At 44.5% G+C, this 21,311-nt stretch overlaps 1 long non-coding RNA gene across 1 annotated transcript in view; it reads left to right on the forward strand.

The window, feature by feature from the left end:
* Positions 1-202: 202 nt before the first annotated feature.
* The window catches only part of LOC117515499, a 59,580-nt gene continuing 38,471 nt past the window's right edge, over positions 203-21,311 (forward strand). Inside the window, exon 1 of the long non-coding RNA XR_004562173.1 lies at positions 203-586. This is a non-coding gene — a long non-coding RNA (uncharacterized LOC117515499). The remainder of the gene's footprint in view (positions 587-21,311) is intronic.

Raw genomic sequence — 21,311 nt, forward strand, 5'->3', positions numbered from 1 at the left:
AGCCTTCCAGGTTTTAGAGTCCAAAGACACACTGGGGATTTTACAGGATGTCACACACGTCGCTGATGCATCACTGCTCCTTAAATGCAGTTCAGTTATTCACCTTTATATAAAAACTGAGCTCTCCATTGGCTGTCTCACCCCACAATCCACCTCCTTTCCCCCGGTTTCCTGGGCAACCATGTCAGGGTGGAGGAAAAGAGCAAATCATGTGAGGGCATACCATCTTCCTCTCTCTCTCTCTCTCTGTCTCTCTGTGTGTATAAAAGCTTCTCTCTCGCCATGCTTTCACTTCATTCTCATTGCTTACAGTGGGAGCAGACTGAAGACTCTGTGTGCATGTGCACAGTGTGTATGTGTGGAGGGGATGACATAACCACGGGACACCCCTTGTCACAGAAGGAGTCATTTTTTTCAGCCAACTGTCATCCCTTGCTCCCTTGGTGCTCCCTCACTGCCTTCGGGTTTTGGGCATCCCTGCTTTTGTTCTTCTCCTCTTGAAGCATCTCCACTCTGCTTGGACAGTGGCTCCATCGACGCAAAATGGGTTGTGGCAATTCCTCAGCCACCAGCACCTCAGGAGGGGGTGAGTCTTTCAAAGAAAGAGAGAGGGTTGTCACTGTATGTGCACCAGGGTGAGAGGGTGTTTTGAATGTCAATGAAGTTCACCAGGGTTACCCTTGTTTGCAGGACACAAATGTGCAGTGTCAGTGTGTGGTGTGTCGAGTAGGGGGGGTGGGGGTGGGGGGGGGACTCCCCTGGGGGGGACTCCCCTCACAATTTAAGTTCTCCTCATGCATGTTTGTCAAAATGAGTAGAAGCTTTTTTTCTCTTGTTCATGCATCGTGGTTGAGGTGCGTGTGTGCGTGACGGGATGGTGCTCTCATGAATGGGGGTCCCCCACACCCTCTCGACCATGTTTCGAGCAATCACGATTATCCTGACTCACACTAACACTGTAACATATCCAAAATCAGGTCCTCCTGTAGGTCAGCTGCATTTTCTTGCTGTTGTATTTTGAGGATGAGCGACAGTTTCATTAAGATTCACCCACCTTTGTCTCTCCGCTTGAGTGATGCAGCCTACGGCCGAGCTGCCATATGATACTCCATCAATTGCTGTGTTTCATTCATAAACCCAGTGAACACAGCAAGCACTATATGGTTTTATCACATATATTGAATATTTATTGAGCTTATACCATGTTTTCCTTCCTGTCTGTTGCCACACCTGTTTTAAATCCAAGCAAGCACATTTCTGTGTGCCACAGTGAGAGATAATAATTAGACTGAAACATCTGCAGGATTACCTCACCACCACCACTCCACATTAAAGCGGTGCAGAGCATGTGTTTGCACAACTGTGTGGAGTTGATCACGCTCCTTATTCACTGTGTACAGTGAAATGTGAATATGAGTTAATACCCAAGTTTTTTTTCCCTGCAAAGGATGGAAACTGTGTAATAGGCCTTCTGTGTGTTTCTACTTGAATGAATGAATGAATGAATGAATGAATGAAAATGAATGAATGAATGAATGAATGAATGAATGAATGAATGAATGAAAACTGTTTATTTCGAACATTTGATACAACAACAATTACAAGATAGATCAGTAAAGACAACAACAAAAAAGTTCCTACTGTGTACCCAACATGTCCGAAAAGGGGTAGGGTGAAGCATCAGCTTATTTATCCCTACCCCTTCTTCCCCACAACCAGTAATACCCTTTGCCACATATACACATAAATTCCTACACACCTAAACCGATATCAATATATATATATATACATATATATACACACACATACATATACACATCAACATACACATATATACACATATACATATATACACGTATATATACACAAACATAAATATACACCTACACATACCTACTTACATACAAAATACTATATATTTACAAGCCGAAGCAAACAACAAAAACACCCTAACCCTCATTACCCTTCCTCCTCCCTATACCCAGAAAAAACCATATTTTTGTACCGCTGTTTGAACTGGTTCATGCTTGGACATTGCTTGAGCCCCACTCCCAATCTGTTCCACATCCTCACCCCACAGACAGAAATACAGAAACCTTTTAATGTTGTTCGTGCCCACTGATGCTTTAAATTAAATTTCCCCCTCAGACTGTAATCCCCTGATCTGTTAAAAAACATATTTTTAATATTTGCTGGAAGTAAATTGTTTATTGCTTTATACACAATTTGTACTGTTTGAAAATGAACCAAGTCTGTGAATTTTAAGAATTTGGATTGTAAAAATAGTGGATTTGTATGATCTCTATAGCCAGTATTATGAATAATTCTTATAGCTCTTTTCTGCATTACTGATAGTGATTGTGTTGTACCTTTATAAGTATTACCCCATACCTCTGCACAGTACTGTAAATATGGTAAAACCAGTGAGCAGTAAAGAATGCGGAGTGAGTTGTGGTCCAGAATATGTTTCGCTTTGTTTAGAACTGAAATGCTTCTTGACAGTTTACTTTGTATATGTTTTATATGAGTCTTCCAGTTTATCTTATCATCTATTATCACCCCCAGAAACTTATTTTCATGTACCCTTTCAATATCTACCCCCTCAACTTGTAACTGAACCTGTATGTCTGTATTACAATAGCCAAATAACATGTATTTTGTTTTACTTAAGTTTAATGATAATTTGTTTCTGTCAAACCATATTTTCAATTTTCCCATTTCTATACTGATCCTCCTCAGTAACTCCTGCAAATCCCCCCCTGAACAAAAAATGCTTGTGTCATCTGCAAATAATACTAATTTTAATATTTTGGAAACATTGACAATATCATTTATATAAATTAGAAACAGTTTTGGACCCAATACTGACCCCTGTGGGACGCCACAAGCATTGTCCAAGCATGATGATGTATATTCCCCCAACTTCACAAACTGTTTTCTGTTACTTAAGTAGCTTCTCACCCAGTGCAACACCAACCCCCTAATCCCATACTGTTCAAGTTTACTGATTAATATGTCATGATTGATTGTATCAAAAGCCTTTTTAAGGTCTATAAATATTCCAACTGAATGTAATTTGTGGTCTATGGCGTTTGTAATCTCCTCAACTGATTCTATTAATGCAAGTGATGTTGAACTATGTGCTCTGAATCCATATTGACTATCAGTAAGTAATTTATGTTTATTTATGAATTTGTCTAATCTATTATTGAATAACTTTTCTAATAATTTGGAAAATTGTGGAAGCAAAGAAACAGGTCTATAATTTGTGAAGTGGTGTCTATCCCCAGTCTTATACAGCGGCACAACCTTAGCTATTTTCATTTGATTGGGAAATTTACCGGTTTGAAATGATAAGTTACAGATGTATGTTAATGGTTCTACAATCCATTCAATGACCTGTTTTACCACCACCATATCAATTTCATTTAAATCGGTAGATGTTTTATATTTACAATTATTCACAATGTCTATAATTTCATTTCCATCCACTGCTGTGAGGAACATTGAACAGGGATTTCTTTCTATGAGATTATTATCCCAATCCTCAGGTTGGGAATCGGGAATTTTTTCTGCCAAGCTTGGTCCAATATTTACAAAAAAATTATTAAAACCGTTGACTACCTCATCCTTATTTTCCTTCTTGACATTATTATCAATGAAATACTGAGGGTAACTCTGTTTTTTATTACCATTTTTGATAATGCTATTTAATATATCCCATATTCCTTTAATATTGTTTTTGTTATTATATAATATGTTACTATAATATTCCTTCCTACATACCCGTATAATATTAGTTAATCTATTTTTGTATTTCTTATATCTATTTTCTGCCTCTTTAGTCTTTAGTTTTATGAATTCTCTATACAGTGTATTTTTCTTATTACATGCATTTCGTAACCCTTTCGTCATCCATGGTCGAGCTTGGATTTTTTGTTTTCTGTAGTCTTGTTTAATTGGACAATTTTTATCATATAATGATGTAAATATTTGTAAAAAAGTTTCATATGCACTATCAACATCACTTTCACTGTATACCTTTTCCCAGTTTTGCTCCTGTAAATCCTTCTTTAGTGTGTTCATGTTTTCCTCTGTCCGCACTCGCCTGTATTTTATTTTCTCCTCTGGCTGATTCCGCCGATGGTTTCTATTATAAACGATGAAAACTGGTAGATGATCACTAATGTCATTGATTAATAATCCACTCACAGTGTTATTCTCAATATCATTGCTGAATATATTATCAATTAAGGTGGCACTATGGGATGTAATTCTGCTTGGCCTGGTGATTTTTGGATATAAACTCATACTGTACATTATACTGATAAATTCATCTGTTATTTTATGCTTATTTGGATTGAGCAGATCAATATTTAAGTCACCACAAATGAACACAGTTTTTTGATTAGTTTTTGAGAACATTTTTCCCATACAGTCAGTGAATGTTTCAATACTAGATCCTGGTGCTCTATATATACAGCTGACTAATACATTTTTGCTTTTTTCTTCACATATTTCAATAGTTATACATTCTAATAAGTTATCAATCACAGTTGTCATATCGTCTACTATTTTATAATCCATGTTCTTATCCACATACACAGCCACTCCTCCTCCACTCTTATTCTTTCTGTTTACACAATTAAATTCATATCCATCCAGTTCAAAATCCATTCCTTTATCTTCATTGATCCATGTTTCTGATATAGCAATTATGTTAAATATTTTTTTAAACTGACTTAAATATTCTTTAATGTTGTTAAAGTTTGCATATAGACTTCTGCTGTTGAAATGGATTATTGATAATTTGTTATCCGTTTTAATGATCCGATTAAACTGTTCATCTGTATAATAGCAACAACTGTCATTGATATTTGAGAAGAAATTATTGTCCGGGTCTATATCGTGCTCCAAGTCCAGTACATTGTGGTCTGTGTATTTAAATGTTCTCAGTTCTACTTTTCCATGATCAGCAATCCTTTGAGTTATATCCTTCTTGTCTCCAGATGTAGATGAATAGGTAGTAGATGAATAGGTTCCTCTGGTCTGTGTCATGGTGTTGTGATGTGTTTGTGTCCTCATACCTTATTGGTCATATTTGTCCAGATCCTCGCTTTAAGAAACACTATTGTTCATATTTGTCCAGCTCCTCGATGTTCCTTATTGCCATGACTTTTGCTTGTTCTGGTGATCCGTTCAGTTTGATGAATATTTTACAGTTTGAAGTCCATGTGTGCTGGATTTTTCCCTGTTTCTTCAAGAAGCGTGCTTTCCTGGCGATGTCGGCATTCCGTTTGGTGAGATGTTCATTGATGAATACGTTTGTCCCTTTCAGTTTTCTTCCTTGTTTTAACAGTGCTGTTTTGTGTTTTCTGTTGATGAATCTCATGATGACGGTTCGTTTATCACCGTCATTTCTCCGGGGCAGAGGGTGGCACGCTTCAATGTTATTTAAATCCATCTCTATACCTTTAGATAGGAGGAAATCAGCAACCTGTTTTTCCACAGAGCTGACCTCCTGTTCACTGGGATCCCCTCCGCTCTCATCTGTTACCGCCCGTGCGTAGGACCGTGGTTTGATGTGAAGACCTGTGATGATGACGTCGTTGATTCTGGTGTACTGCTCCAATTCAGCCACTCTATTTTCCAGCTGCACCAGATGCCGGTCTTTCTCGGCATTCTGGAGCCGTAATGCCTTCACCTCCTCCACCAGATCCATGATTGATTTCTGTTGCTGCTTCACAACAGAAATCTCCTCTGATAAAAAGTCCAGAGATTTTTTAATATCGTCACCTTCCTCCGCTGTCAGAACCTTCTTAGGCCCCATGGTCGGCTTATGAGCGGCTTGTCGATCGCCGATGTTAACAGCCTGTGTTGTTTATCACCGGGATGGATCTGCACTGCGCTGGTGCCGCGCGGCCTCGGTGTTTCCGCGCTGATGGATCCGCGGTGGCTGCACGAGGCCTCGGGGAAGCAGCACTCGTGACGCGCGGCTCTAATGACGCAGCGCGCGGCCTCAGTGAATTCACCACGTTGGGCCTCGGACGTTGTTGCTGTCCAGTCGCGGGGCTAAGTTGCCGGTTGAGGTGATATTCCCACTGTCCGGGTTGGCAAACACCGGCGTGGCAGATGGCAACTACAAACACCACCTCTGAAAACTCAGGTACAAACTTTTTGCAGCTCACTCTGAGGACACGCAGCTCTGACTCTCTCTACTTCTTCCTAGAGGTCATCTTTCAGCACTGTGCCAAGGACATGTGACATCCTGTCACTTTGACAAACGTGGACTCTGCACTCTGTTACCAGTACACGAGCAAAGCACACTCCACTTCTAGAGTTTAGACAGCAGGCACTCCTACATTTTTATTATGCTTTTAACTATATAACTATGTCACATTTGGCGATTGATGTGTAATTTGTTTTCATTTCTATGAGATAACCACATGACAAGAATTCACTTTCAAGCTGTTGACTTCCTGAGCTCAGATGACTCTACTTCATCTCCACTTTCATGCAGCCACATGTGTATGCTTGGATATGAATGAGCTTTTGTCTGAATGCAGAATAGGCTTCTGTGTCATATCAGCAGACTCATGCATTTACTGTGCAAAACCTTCAATTCCTATTAAAAGAAATAATAATATTCACTGTATGTGGGAGTGTTGTGGTAGAAAACATGTAGCGTACAGGAGATCAGAAAAGAAGCTTGCTCTTTGCAATACTGTACATTAGAGATGGCAGAGAAAGTTCCCAAGATTTCACTGGGAAAAGCATTCATTGATGATCTTATTTTACAATCCAAACCCAGACTTGCTTACGTGCAACCTTGACTAAAGAATGAAACAAATCCATGAACGAATTCTGGCAGACAACCTGAACTGCATGCTACATGTACACTAAGGGGACCTTTACATAAAAAGAAATTTGCCAAGACACACAAAGGATGCAGCTACAAAAAACCTTTCTGTATACACTGTAGGTGCTTCAACATCCCTTGTGCATCATCGTTGTCTCCCGTGAAGTTGGGGTGCTACAGATAACATTAAATTTCCACAGAGCTCTGCACTGAGCAGAAGGATTATCCTAGTTTATACAACCCCTGGCAAAAATTATGGAATCACCGGCCTCGGAGGATGTTCATTCAGTTGTTTAATTTTGTAGAAAAAAAGCAGATCACACACATGACACAAAACTAAAGTCATTTCAAATGGCAACTTTCTGGCTTTAAGAAACACTATAGGAAATCAAGAAAAAAAGATTGTGGCAGTCAGTAATGGTTACTTTTTTAGACCAAGCAGAGGAAAAAAATATGGAATCACTCAATTCTGAGGAAAAAATTATGGAATCACCCTGTAAATTTTCATTCCCAAAACTAACACCTGCATCATATCAGATCTGCTCATTAGTCTGCATCTAAAAAGGAGTGATCACACCTTGGAGAGCTGTTGCACCAAGTGGACTGACATGAATCATGGCTCCAACACGAGAGATGTCAGTTGAAACAAAGGAGAGGATTATCAAACTCTTAAAAGAGAGTAAATCATCATGCAATGTTGCAAAAGATGTTGGTTGTTCACAGTCAGCTGTGTCTAAACTCAGGACCAAATACAAAAAACATGGGAAGGTTGTTAAAGGCAAACATACTGGTAGACCAAGGAAGACATCAAAGTGTCAAGACAGAAAACTTAAAGCAATATGTCTCAAAAATCCAAAAATGCACAACAAAACAAATGAGGAACGAATGGGAGGAAACTGGAGTCAACGTCTATGACTGAACTGTAAGAAACCGCCTAAAGGAAATGGGATTTACATACAGAAAAGCTAAACGAAAGCCATCATTAACACCTAAACAGAATAAACAAGGTTACAATGGGCTAAGGAAAAGCAATCGTGGACTGTGGATGACTGGATGAAAGTGATATTCAGTGATGAATCTCAAATCTGCATTGGGCAAGGTGATAATGCTGGAACTTTTGTTTGGTGCCGTTCCAATGAGATTTATAAAAATGATTGCCTGAAGAGAACATCTAAATTTCCACAGTCATTGATGATATGGGGCTGCATGTCAGGTAAAGACACTGGGGAGATGGCTGTCATTACATCATCAATAAATGCACAAGTTTACGTTGATATTTTGGACAATTGAAAGGATGTTTGTGGATGATGAAATCATTTTTCAAGATGATAATGCATCTTGCCATAGAGCAAAAACTGTGAAAACATTCCTTGCAAAAAGACACATAGGATCAATGTCATGGCATAGGGTCAATGTCAACGAGCAGATCTGATTTGATGCAGGTTTTAGTTTGGGGGATGGAAATTTACAGGGTGATTCCATAATTTATTCCTCAGAATTGAGTGATTCCATATTTTTTTCCTCTGCTTGGTCTAAAAAAGTAACTGTTACTGACTGTCACAATTTGTTTTCCTGATTTCTTATAGTGTTTCTTAAAGCCAGAAAGTTGCCATTTGGAATGACTTTAGTTTTGTGTCATGTCTGTGATCTGCTTTTTTTCTACAAAATTAAACAACTGAATGAACATCCTCCGAGGCCGGTGATTCCAAAAATTATGGAATCACCGGCCTCGGATGATGGAGGAGGTTGTTTAATTTTGTGGAAAAAAAGCAGATCACAGACATGACACAAAACTAAAGTCATTTCAAATGGCAACTTTCTGGCTTTAAGAAACACTATAAGAAATAAGGAAAAAAAATTGTGGCAGTCAGTAACGGTTACTTTTTTAGACCAAGCAGAGGGAAAAAAATAGGGAATCACTCAATTCTGAGGAAAAAATTATGGAATCATGAAAAACAAAAGAACGCTCCAACACATCACTAGTATTTTGTTGCACCACCTCTGGCTTTTATAACAGCTTGCAGTCTCTGAGGCATGGACTTTGTTGGGAAAGTGTAGTGACACAGACCCACAACAGGGGGCGTAAATGAACGGACAATAGAAGGAGTTAAATTTGAACACTTTACTGTTGTGAATGCCACAACCAAACACAGCAAATTACAGAATGAATACAAGTCAATCAATAAAGGTGTCGTGTGGGCAGGCTCGACGATAGGAGACGCCCGTCTGGAGACGAACCGGAACCACACGATTTCCACCGCCACCGAACCCGAGGGATACTGGAGCCGCCAAGTCCCGAAGTCCCCAGGTGGCCACCGTCTCAGCGTGTCGGATCTGGTACTGCTGGCGGAGAACAAAGACAGTCAAGTGTGGGTGTGTGTACACCCCGTAACAATAATGGTGGGAATTCCACCTCCACCTCTGAAAATATGAACACAGTCTTTTACAGAACCTGAACAGTCACTTGTCTCACTGATCGTGAAGGGTGCGATCCGTCACCCTGTCGTTACCGACCAGCTCAGCTTCCCGCTGACACAAACGACTGAAACCTCCTGTACAAAGATCAGAAACACACAGTGCAGTACGGCACAGCTTAAGGCTGAGAATATTACCTCTCGCAGAAGTCGATATGTGGTGGAGGTGTCATCCTGCTTTTATCCCAGGTGAGATGCAGATGATCGGTGACAGCTGTCATAGTTGATGAGAGACAGCTGTCACCTCGGCTGTTCCTGTAGGCGGCAGCGCCCTCTCGTGCCTGAAGCCCGCACTTCAGGCAGGGCGCCCTCTGGTGGTGGGCCAGCAGTACCTCCTCTTCTGGCGGCCCACACAACAGACTTAATGAGTGACAAACAGTACTCTTCATCAATCTGGCTCCAACTTTCTTTGATTGCTGTTGCCAGATCAGCTTTGCAAGTTGGAGCCTTGTCATGGACCATTTTCTTCAACTTCCACCAAAGATTTTCAATTGGATTAAGATCCGGACTATTTGCAGGCCATGACATTGACCCTGTGTGTCTTTTTGCAAGGAATGTTTTCACAGTTTTTGCTCTATGGCAAGATGCATTATCATCTTGAAAAATGATTTCATCATCCCCAAACATCCTTTCAATTGATGGGATAAGAAAAGTGTCCAAAATATCAATGTAAACTTGTGCATTTCAATCAATCAATCAATCAATCAATTTTATTTATATAGCGCCAAATCACAACAAACAGTTGCCCCAAGGCGCTTTATATTGTAAGGCAAAGCCATACAATAATTACGTAAAAACCCCAATGGTCAAAACGACCCCCTATGAGCAAGCACTTGGCGACAGTGGGAAGTAAAAACTCCCTTTTAACAGGACGAAACCTCCAGCAGAACCAGGCTCAGGGAGGGGCAGTCTTCTGCTGGGACTGGTTGGGGCTGAGGGACAGAACCAGGAAAAAGACATGCTGTGGAGGGGAGCAGAGATCAATCACTAATGATTAAATGCAGAGTGGTGCATACAGAGCAAAAAGAGAAAGAAACACTCAGTGCATCATGGGAACCCCCCAGCAGTCTAAGTCTATAGCAGCATAACTAAGGGATGGTTCAGGGTCACCTGATCCAGCCCTAACTATAAGCTTTAGCAAAAGGGAAAGTTTTAAGCCTAATCTTAAAAGTAGAGAGGGTGTCTGTCTCCCTGATCCGAATTGGGAGCTGGTTCCACAGGAGAGGAGCCTGAAAGCTGAAGGCTCTGCCTCCCATTCTACTCTTACAAATCCCTGGGAACTACAAGTAAGCCTGCAGTCTGAGAGCGAAGTGCTCTATTGGGGTGATATGGTACTATGAGGTCCCTAAGATAAGATGGGACCTGATTATTCAAAACCTTATAAGTAAGAAGAAGAATTTTAAATTCTATTCTAGAATTAACAGGAAGCCAATGAAGAGAGGCCAATATGGGTGAGATATGCTCTCTCCTTCTAGTCTCCGTTAGTACTCTAGCTGCAGCATTTTGAATTAACTGAAGGCTTTTCAGGGAACTTTTAGGACAACCTGATAATAATGAATTACAATAGTCCAGCCTAGAGGAAATAAATGCATGAATTAGTTTTTCAGCATCACTCTGAGACAAGATCTTTCTAATTTTAGAGATATTGCGTAAATGCAAAAAAGCAGTCCTACATATTTGTTTAATATGCGCATTGAATGACATATCCTGATCAAAAATGACTCCAAGATTTCTCACAGTATTACTAGAGGTCAGGGTAATGCCATCCAGAGTAAGGATCTGGTTAGACACCATGTTTCTAAGATTTGTGGGGCCAAGTACAATAACTTCAGTTTTATCTGAGTTTAAAAGCAGGAAATTAGAGGTCATCCATGTCTTTATGTCTGTAAGACAATCCTGCAGTTTAGCTAATTGGTGTGTGTCCTCTGGCTTCATGGATAGATAAAGCTGGGTATCATCTGCGTAACAATGAAAATTTAAGCAATGCCGTCTAATAATACTGCCTAAGGGAAGCATGTATAAAGTGAATAAAATTGGTCCTAGCACAGAACCTTGTGGAACTCCATAATTAACCTTAGTCTGTGAAGAAGATTCCCCATTTACATGAACAAATTGTAATCTATTAGATAAATATGATTCAAACCACCGCAGCGCAGTGCCTTTAATACCTATGGCATGCTCTAATCTCTGTAATAAAATTTTATGGTCAACAGTATCAAAAGCAGCACTGAGGTCTAACAGAACAAGCACAGAGATGAGTCCACTGTCTGAGGCCATAAGAAGATCATTTGTAACCTTCACTAATGCTGTTTCTGTACTATGATGAATTCTAAAACCTGACTGAAACTCTTCAAATACACCATTCCTCTGCAGATGATCAGTTAGCTGTTTTACAACTACCCTTTCAAGAATTTTTGACAGAAAAGGAAGGTTGGAGATTGCCCTATAATTAGCTAAGATAGCTGGGTCAAGTGATGGCTTTTTAAGTAATGGTTTAATTACTGCCACCTTAAAAGCCTGTGGTACATAGCCAACTAATAAAGATAGACTGATCATATTTAAGATCGAAGCATTAAATAATGGTAGGGCTTCCTTGAGCAGCCTGGTAGGAATGGGGTCTAATAGACATGTTGATGGTTTGGATGAAGTAACTAATGAAAATAACTCAGACAGAACAATCAGAGAGAAAGAGTCTAACCAAATACCAGCATCACTGAAAGCAGCCAAAGATAACGATATGTCTTTGGGATGGTTATGAGTATTTTTTTCTCTAATAGTTAAAATTTTATTAGCAAAGAAAGTCATGAAGTCATTACTAGTTAAAGTTAAAGGAATACTCGGCTCAATAGAGCTCTGACTCTTTGTCAGCCTGGCTACAGTGCTGAAAAGAAACCTGGGGTTGTTCTTATTTTCTTCAAGTAGTGATGAGTAGTAAGATGTCCTAGCTTTACGGAGGGCTTTTTTTTATAAAGCAACAGACTCTTTTTCCAGGCTAAGTGAAGATCTTCTAAATTAGTGAAACACCATTTCCTCTCCAACGTACGGGTTATCTGCTTTAAGCTGCAAGTTTGTGAGTTATACCACGAAGTCAGGCACTTCTGATTTAAATCTCTCTTTTTCAGAGGAGCTACAGCATCCAAAGTTGTCTTCAATGAGGATGTAAAACTATTGACGAGATACTCTATCTCACTTACAGAGTTTAGGTAGCTACTCTGCACTGTGTTGGTATATGGCATTAGAGAACATAAAGAAGGAATCATATCCTTAAACCTAGTTACAGCGCTTTCTGAAAGACTTCTAGTGTAATGAAACTTATTCCCCACTGCTGGGTAGTCCATCAGAGTAAATGTAAATGTTATTAAGAAATGATCAGACAAAAGGGAGTTTTCAGGGAATACTGTTAAGTCTTCAATTTCCATACCATAAGTCAGAACAAGATCTAAGATATGATTAAAGTGGTGGGTGGACTCATTTACATTTTGAGCAAAGCCAATTGAGTCTAATAATAGATTAAATGCAGTGTTGAGGCTGTCATTCTCAGCATCTGTGTGGATGTTAAAATCGCCCACTATAATTATCTTATCTGAGCTAAGCACTAAGTCAGACAAAAGGTCTGAAAATTCACAGAGAAACTCACAGTAACGACCAGGTGGACGATAGATAATAACAAATAAAACTGGTTTTTGGGACTTCCAATTTGGATGGACAAGACTAAGAGTCAAGCTTTCAAATGAATTAAAGCTCTATCTGGGTTTTTGATTAATTAATAAGCTGGAATGGAAGATTGCTGCTAATCCTCCCCCTCGGCCCATGCTACGAGCATTCTGGCAGTTAGTGTGACTCGGGGGTGTTGACTCATTTAAACTAACATATTCATCCTGGTGTAACCAGGTTTCTGTAAGGCAGAATAAATCAATATGTTGATCAATTATTATATCATTTACCAACAGGGACTTAGAAGAGAGAGACCTAATGTTTAATAGACCACATTTAACTGTTTTAGTCTGTGGTGCAGTTGAAGGTGCTATATTATTTTTTCTTTTTGAATTTTTATGCTTAAATATTTATATAAATATTTATTTATATATATATATATATATATATATATATATATATATATATATATATATATATATATATATATATATATACATCATTTATTGATGATGTAATGACAGCCATCTCCCCAGTGCCTTTACCTGACATGCAGCCCCATATCATCAATTTACATGTTCTCTTCAGGCAGTCATCTTTATAAATCTCATTGGAAGGGCACCAAACAAAAGTTCCAGCATCATCACCTTGCCCAATGCAGATTCGAGATTCATCACTGAATATGACTTTCATCCAGTCATCCACAGTCCACGATTGCTTTTCCTTAGCCCATTGTAACCTTGTTTTTTTCTGTTTAGGTGTTAATGATGGCTTTCGTTTAGCTTTTCTGTATGTAAATCCCATTTCCTTTAGGCGGTTTCTTACAGTTTGGTCACAGACGTTGACTCCAGTTTCCTCCCATTCGTTCCTCATTTGTTTTGTTGTGCATTTTCGATTTTTGAGACATATTGCTTCAAGTTTTCTGTTTTGATGCTTTGATGTCTTCCTTGGTCTACCACTATGTTTGCCTTTAACAACCTTCCCATGTTGTTTGTATTTGGTCCAGAGTTTAGACACAGCTGACTGTGAATAACCAACATCTTTTGCAACATTGCGTGATGATTTACTCTCTTTTAAGAGTTTGATAATCCTCTCCTTTGTTTCAATTGACATCTCCCGTGTTGGAGCCATGATTCATGTCAGTCCACTTGGTGCAACAGCTCTCCAAGGTGTGATCACTCCTTTTTAGATGCAGACTAGCGATTTGATCTGATTTGATGCAGGTGTTAGTTTTGGGGATGAAAATTTACAGGGTGATTCCATAATTTTTTCCTCAGAATTGAGTGAGTCCATATTTTTTTCCCTCTGCTTGGTCTAAAAAGTAACCGTTACTGGCTGCCACAATTTGTTTTCCTGATTTCTTATAGTGTTTCTTAAAGCCAGAAAGTTGCCATTTGGAATGACTTTAGTTTTGTGTCATGTCTGTGATCTGCTTTTTTTCTACAAAATTAAACAACTGAATGAACATCCTCCGAGGCCGGTGATTCCATAATTTTTGCCAGGGGTTGTATTTGCTGGATTTAAGCAGAGTTTGCTTTGGTCTAAAAGCATGAAGTCATATTTCTGACTGTTCATGCACCAGGACATCAAACAACTCCACCACATCTCCCCACTGAGTGAGAGAGAGAGAGAGAGAGAGAGAGAGAGAGAGAGAGAGAGAGAGAGAGAGAGAGAGAGAGAGAGAGAGAGAGAGAGAGAGAGAGAGAGAGAGAGAGAGCAAGCAGTCTTTTTCTTCTAGACATGGAGTTGTGCTCCATGTTGTTGCTTTCTCCACTTATGCTGAACTGACACAGGAGCTTTGGCCAATCACAAACCCAGAATGAACAATCAGACAGGTACAGGGAAAGCAGTGGACAAGCAGCAAACAAAATGGAAAACAAACATGCGGAAAAGCCCAACATCCACTCAAAGTTTTGAACACGCACAAATGTTCCGACAAACTCGGTGGAACATAGGCTGACAAGGAAATCATTTTGTACTTTATAACATGAACTTTAGTCATAAAAATAATGGAAAACAGCTCCGATCATTGTGTGTTCTTTCAGCTTCCATTGGCCCACCATGGTGTCATCTGTGCGTCCTTTGAGCATCCTCAAGATCTGCTTCCCTTCTGTGTTTGTTTTGAACACGCTCAAAACTTCATGGTGACTATAGCATCCTGTGTGCCTCCACAGAGCATCACTTGTATGACCTAGGCATGCACTGTGCATTGCTTCAATGTCCTGTGGAGTCGTCCGCAATTTTCTGGTCACACAAGGGAAGCAGAAGGAACTCCATCCCTGTGTAAGGAGGCTTTTAGATTCACATCATTACCAAAGATCTCCTACTAAAACACACTATTTACATGATCACCTAAATCTTAATTGGGCAGGCTATTTAAAATGCAATTTCCCAGCTCCCCCTCTGCCTGTCATTGCTGCTGCCATCTCACTGCTGCTGCTCAGTCCTGGTTCCACCCCGGCGTCCACCTGTGGGCTCAGATCAGGAGGGAAAAATATACGTTTGTAACCATCACTCCGTCATATTTCAAGGAAGCATCGGAGGGCATGTGTTGTGTGGGCCGCTGAAGAGGAGGTACTGCTGGCCCACCACCACCAGAGGGCACCCTGCCTGGAGTGCGGGCTCCAGGCACAAGAGGGCGCTGCCGCCTCACAGGAGCAGCCGGGGTGACAGCTGTCACTTATCACCTACGACAGCTGTCACCAATCATCTGATCTTCAGTGGTATATCAGCAAGACGACATCTCCACCTCTTTGCTGAGATATCGCTCTACCGAGGAGGTAACGTACTCAGCCGACTTTGTTGTCTTCCTGACAGGAATACCTGTTGCTTTGTGTGTTGGATAGCAGATATTTTGTTTCCTTTTTTTCCGACGAGAGGTGGAGGTGGTCTTCCACCATACGTGTTGCTGGGTGCAGACGCACCCACATCTAACTGTTTTTGTTCCTCGCCAGCAGTACCAGATCCGACAAGCGGAGGCAGTGGCCACCTGGGAGTTCGGGACTTGGCGGCTCCAGTATTCCCGGGGTTCGGTGGCGGAGGAAATCGTGTGGTTCCGGTTCTGCTTTGGACAGACGTCTCTTATCTTCGAGCCTGCCCACGCGACACAGTTTTGTGAATTGACTTCATTGACTATTATTGTAATCTGCTGTGTTTGTTGTGCTATTCACAACAGTAAAGTGTTGTTATTTGACTTCCTCCATTGTCCGTTCATTTGCGCCCCCGTTGTGGGTCCGTGTTCCTACACTTTCACAACAGGATATCTCGGCCAACGTCATGGACCCCGAGGGGCGTCAACCGGCTGTTGAACGGCCAATGGAAGAGCAGGGCGCACAGGCGTCTGCAGGAGGCATGATCAGTGAGTTGCAGCGAATCCTCACCGCTTTTACGGCTCGGTTGGATCTAATGACCGAGCAGAACGTCCTCCTTAACCGCAGGGTGGAGGCTCTCGCCGCGCACGTGGAAGCGCGCCCTCAGGGCGCTGCTGTGGCTCCCCCTCCTGTCGATCCTGTGCACAACAGTGACGTTCCACAGGTCGTTCAACGACCCCTCCCACCTTCCCCTGAAGCATACATAAGCCCTCCGGAGCCATACGGGGGTTGTGTGGAGACGTGCGCGGACTTTCTTATGCAATGTTCGCTCGTCTTCGCACAACGTCCCGTCATGTACGCGACTGATGCTAGTAAGATAGCTTATGTGATTAATCTGCTTCGCGGTAAGGCACGCGCTTGGGCTACAGCGCTCTGGGAGCAAAATTCACGGCTCCTTCTGATGTATGATGGGTTTGTGAGGGGATTCAGAACAGTGTTCGATCACCCAAATAGAGGAGAAATCGCTTCAGCCGTGCTGCTGTCAATGAGACAGGGGCGCCGAAGCACAGCTGCTTATGCAGTCGACTTCCGCATCGCGGCTGCGAGGTCCGGCTGGAATAGCACTGCCCTCCGTGCCGCCTTCATAAACGGACTGTCGTTGGTCCTGAAGGAGCACCTGGTGGCTAAGGACGAACCGCGGGATTTGGACGGGCTTATTGATCTCATTATACGATTAGACAATCGGTTAGAGGAACGCCGTCGAGGCGAAGGACGTGACCGGATACGCGCCGCCCCTCTCCCTTCCGGGTTCGAAAAGGGGCCGCCCTCCCCACGCTCCACAGCCGCAGCGCTTTGTGGGGCAACAGCTCCGCCTGTTGACGTTGTTAGGGAGACGCACAGGGCCAAAATGGGGAGGCTGATCCGTTGAGAGTGTTTTCTCTGCAGCTCAGCAGAGCACACACAGAGAGACTGCCCCAAATGGCCAAAACGTCAACACTCGCCCTTAGAGACTGGGCTAAGGGGGGGTCAAGACATTCAAGTGAGACACACACAAATTGCCACACGACTCCCAGTCACAATCCTGAGCGGGGATTTAACCCTTCAAGCCCGAGCACTGGTGGACACGGGGTCAGAAGGGAATCTGCTAGACAGCAGATGGGCAAAGGAGGTAGGGCTCCCTCTGGTGGCGCTTCCTTCGCCGTTGCAGGTGCGGGCACTAGATGGCACCCTCCTCCCTTTACTCACACACAAGACACAACCAGTAACTCTGGTGGTGTCTGGAAACCACCGGGAGGAGATTGAGTTTTTTGTAACTCCTTCTACCTCCCGTGTGATTTGGGCATCCCATGGATGTTAAAGCACAATCCCCGGATCGATTGGCCGTCTGGGGTGGTGGTTCAGTGGAGCGAAACCTGCCATCGGGGGTGTTTAGAATCCTCGGTTCCTCCCGGTTCCCAGGCTAAGGAGGAGGTCAAAGTCCCTCCCAATCTGACGGCAGTGCCGGTTGAGTACCACGATCTTGCTGATGTCTTCAGCAAGGATCTGGCACTCACCCTTCCCCCGCACCGTCCGTACGATTGTGCCATTGATTTGGCTCCAGGCGCTGAGTTCCCGTCCAGCAGGCTGTACAACCTCTCATGACCTGAGCGCGAATCAATGGAGACCTACATCCGGGACTCATTAGCTGCCGGGCTGATCCGGAACTCCACCTCCCCGATGGGGGCAGGTTTCTTTTTTGTGGGCAAGAAAGATGGCGGACTTCGTCCATGTATTGATTATAGGGGGCTGAATGAGATTACGGTTCGCAACCGATACCCGTTGCCATTATTAGATTCCGTGTTCACCCCCCTGCATGGAGCCAAGATCTTTACTAAGCTGGATCTTAGCAATGCGTATCACCTGGTTCGGATCCGGAAGGGAGACGAATGGAAGACGGCATTCAACACCCCATTAGGTCACTTTGAGTACCTGGTCATGCCGTTCGGCCTTACCAACGCCCCCGCGACGTTCCAAGCCTTGGTTAACGACGTCTTGCGGGACTTCCTGCACCGATTCGTCTTCGTATATCTGGACGATATTCTCATCTTTTCTCCGGATCCTGAGACCCATGTCCAGCATGTACGTCAGGTCCTGCAGCGGTTGTTAGAGAACCGGCTGTTTGTTAAGGGCGAGAAGTGTGAGTTTCACCGCACTTCTTTGTCCTTCCTGGGGTTTATCATCTCCCCCAACTCTGTCGCTCCTGATCCGGCCAAGGTTGCGGCGGTGAGAGACTGGCCCCAACCCACCAGCCGTAGGAAGCTGCAACAGTTCCTCGGCTTTGCGAATTTCTACAGGAGGTTCATTAAGGGCTACAGTCAGGTAGTTAGCCCCCTGACAGCCCTGACCTCTCCAAAAGTCCCCTTCACCTGGTTGGATCGGTGCGATGCCGCGTTCAAGGAGTTGAAACGGCGCTTCTCGTCTGCACCCGTTCTGGTGCAGCCCGATCCTAGTCGCCAGTTTGTGGTTGAAGTGGACGCATCGGACTCAGGGATAGGAGCCGTGCTATCCCAGAGCGGAGAGACCAATAAGGTCCTTCACCCGTGTGCCTATTTCTCCCGCAGGTTGACCCCGGCCGAACGGAACTATGACGTCGGCAATCGAGAACTCCTTGTGGTGAAAGAGGCTCTTGAAGAGTGGAGACATCTGTTGGAGGGAACGTCCGTGCCATTCACGATTTTCACTGACCACCGGAACCTGGAGTATATCAGGACCGCCAAGCGGCTGAACCCCAGGCAAGCCCGCTGGTCACTGTTCTTCGGCCGTTTTGACTTCCGGATCACCTATCGCCCCGGGACCAAAAACCAGAGATCGGATGCCTTGTCCCGGGTGCATGAAGACGAAGTCAAAACGGAGTTGTCGGATCCACCGGAACCAATCATCCCGGAGTCTGCTATTGTGGCCACCCTCACCTGGGACGTAGAGAAAACCGTCCAGGAGGCCCTGGCACGGAGCCCGGACCCCGGAACTGGGCCGAAGAACAAACTTTACGTCCCACCAGAGGCCAGAGCTGCAGTCCTGGACTTCTGTCACGGCTCCAAGTTCTCCTGTCATCCGGGGGTGCGCAGAACCGTGGCAGTTGTCCGGCAGCACTTCTGGTGGGCGTCCCTGGAGGCCGATGTCCGGGATTATATCCAGGCCTGCACCACCTGCGCCAGGGGCAAGGCTGACCACCGCAGGGCATCGGGACTGCTCCAGCCGCTGCCTGTGCCTCATCGCCCCTGGTCCCACATCGGCCTGGATTTTGTCACGGGCCTCCCACCGTTCCAGGGCAACACTACCATCCTCACGATAGTGGACCGATTCTCCAAGGCGGCCCACTTCGTGGCCCTCCCGAAGCTCCCGACTGCCCAGGAGACAGCGGACCTCCTGGTCCACCACGTCGTCCGGCTGCATGGGATTCCAACAGACATCATCTCCGATCGCAGTCCCCAGTTCTCCTCGCAAGTCTGGAGGAGCTTCTGCCGGGAACTGGGGGCCACGGTGAGTCTCTCGTCCGGGTATCATCCTCAGACCAACGGGCAAGCAGAACGGGCCAATCATGAAGTAGAACAGGCCCTACGCTGCGTGACGGCCGCGCACCCGCGGCCTGGAGTACCCATCTGGCCTGGATCGAGTATGCCCATAACAGTCAGGTGTCTTCAGCCACCGGCCTCTCCCCTTTTGAGGTGTGTCTGGGGTACCAGCCCCCGCTGTTTCCGGTGGTTGAGGGAGAGGTCGGTGTGCCCTCGGTCCAGGCCCACCTGCCGAAGTGCCGTTGGGTGTGGCGTGCCACCCGTTCTGCTTTGCTAAAGGCCTGGACGAGGGCAAGAGTCCATGCAGACCGTCGGCGGACCCTGGCCCCTGCGTATCGGCCAGGGCAGGAGGTATGGTTGTCGACGAAGGACATCCCCCTCAAAGTGGACTCCCCCAAACTGCAGGATAGTTACATCGGTCCTTTCAAGATCCTTCAGCTTCCGGCCTCACTGCGGATCCATCCTGTTTTCCATGTGTCCCGGATAAAGCCGCATCACACCTCACCCCTCTGTGCTCCGGGTCCGGCACTGCCTCCTGCCCAGATCATCGATGGCGAGCCGGCTTGGACTGTGCGCCGGCTCTTGGATGTCCGTAGGATGGGCCGGGGCTTCCAGTATCTGGTGGACTGGGAGGGGTACGGACCCGAAGAACGCTCCTGGGTGAAGAGGAGCTTCATCCTGGACCCGGCCCTCCTGGCTGATTTCTACCGCCGCCACCCGGACAAGCCTGGTCGGGCGCCAGGAGGCGCCCGTTGAGGGGGGGGGGTCCTGTTGTGTGGGCCGCTGAAGAGGAGGTACTGCTGGCCCACCACCACCAGAGGGCACCCTGCCTGGAGTGCGGGCTCCAGGCACAAGAGGGCGTTGCCGCCTCACAGGAGCAGCCGGGGTGACAGCTGTCACTTATCACCTACGACAGCTGTCACCAATCATCTGATCTTCAGTGGTATATCAGCAAGACGACATCTCCACCTCTTTGCCGAGATATCGCTCTACCGAGGAGGTAACGTACTCAGCCGACTTTGTTGTCTTCCTGACAGGAATACCTGTTGCTTTGTGTGTTGGATAGCAGATATTTTGTTTCCTTTTTTTCCGACGAGAGGTGGAGGTGGTCTTCCACCATACGTGTTGCTGGGTGCAGACGCACCCACATCTAACTGTTTTTGTTCCTCGCCAGCAGTACCAGATCCGACAAGCGGAGGCAGTGGCCACCTGGGAGTTCGGGACTTGGCGGCTCCAGTATTCCCGGGGTTCGGTGGCGGAGGAAATCATGTGGTTCCGGTTCTGCTTTGGATAGACGTCTCTTATCTTCAAGCCTGCCCACGCGACACAGTTTTGTGAATTGACTTCATTGACTATTATTGTAATCTGCTGTGTTTGTTGTGCTATTCACAACAGTAAAGTGTTGTTATTTGACTTCCTCCATTGTCTGTTCATTTGCGCCCCCTGTTGTGGGTCCGTGTTC

The sequence above is a fragment of the Thalassophryne amazonica genome, chromosome 8 (assembly GCF_902500255.1).
Source record: "Thalassophryne amazonica chromosome 8, fThaAma1.1, whole genome shotgun sequence".
NCBI classification, from domain to species: Eukaryota; Metazoa; Chordata; class Actinopteri; order Batrachoidiformes; family Batrachoididae; genus Thalassophryne; species Thalassophryne amazonica.